A 1,248-nucleotide genomic window follows, 5' to 3' on the forward strand; every position below is an offset into this window, starting at 1 on the left:
ATCTCTGTCTTCGCCCCAGATCCAGAAATATTGGATTGTGGGCGGAAGACCCTTCGTATTGGGTGGATATTTGGGCATTTAACGGTATAGATTTTAAGAGGGCAATGTCGATGACGTCGGAGTCGTCCTACGGGTCCGTAATGTGTCGGTTCTGTCGGTCCGAGCATCGTCAAGTCGTCGTGTCTGTCTTGTTCGTCCGGTTGTGGCTTACGGCGGTGGATCGGTCATGGTTTGGGCCGGTGTTTCGCGAAATTGGAGAACATCTTTGATAATTGTTCGCGAAAATTTGACTGCGAGGCGCTACATTGACCAAATTTTAAGGCCAATTGTTCTGCCCCGACGACAACACCTGAGATCATTTGTTTTGATGCAGGATAACGCACACCCACACTCGGCCAATGTCACCAGACGCTTTTTTCAACGGCATGACATCCCATTGCCGCGACACCCACCAATGAGTCCAGATCTCAATCCGATTGAGCATGTTTGGGATATAATGGGCCGTCGATTGCATAGGAGTATCCAAAGGACCCCGCAGGTTTCTTATGGAAAATGGCTTTCAGCAGATAGATTTGAAACTTTGGATTTGAATAGTTCTCGAGGCGTAGATAAAAAGTTATCATAGGCACTAAGCTGAGAAAATTATATTTTCCGAGATATAGTCGATGAAAGCTAAGAGTTATAGCACCGCGAAGTATAAAGAGAATCTTCACTTGTAAGGTCAAATGAAAAGAAGCCGTGCAATCAACACATGTTTCTTACGTTATCGGGGTCACTCAATCCGAATCTGCCATCCATTCGGCTGTGCGGATGAGGTTCAAGATCACATCAAGATCAAATGAAGGTCATTGTAAGATCATTGTAAATGTAATCTGTCCCAAACATATGTGGTCATATTATAATAATATTAAGTAATATTTTATTACAGCTTTAGGATATTTTTTATTATATTGTATTGCGCATTTGCAAACTATACAGTGAGAAGTCTTAAGAGGATAACAGGTTGTAAGATATTCCACGGCCAACTTGGTTCTGGAGCTTACTAATTAATTGGGTAGGTTAAAAAATCGATAAGTAAAAACTTTTTTAACTAAAGTACATTCTTTATTAACATCGTTGGTGAATACATATGTTTTTGACTTTACTATACATCGTAACGAATACATATTGAATCATTTTCAAATAAGAAATAATATTGTCTGAAATAAAAGGTATAACATAAATTATAATTAAGTAATTCAATTATCA

This window comes from Anoplophora glabripennis, unplaced genomic scaffold, assembly GCF_000390285.2.
Source record: "Anoplophora glabripennis isolate ALB-LARVAE unplaced genomic scaffold, Agla_2.0 scaffold2392, whole genome shotgun sequence".
In the NCBI taxonomy this organism is placed as follows: domain Eukaryota; kingdom Metazoa; phylum Arthropoda; class Insecta; order Coleoptera; family Cerambycidae; genus Anoplophora; species Anoplophora glabripennis.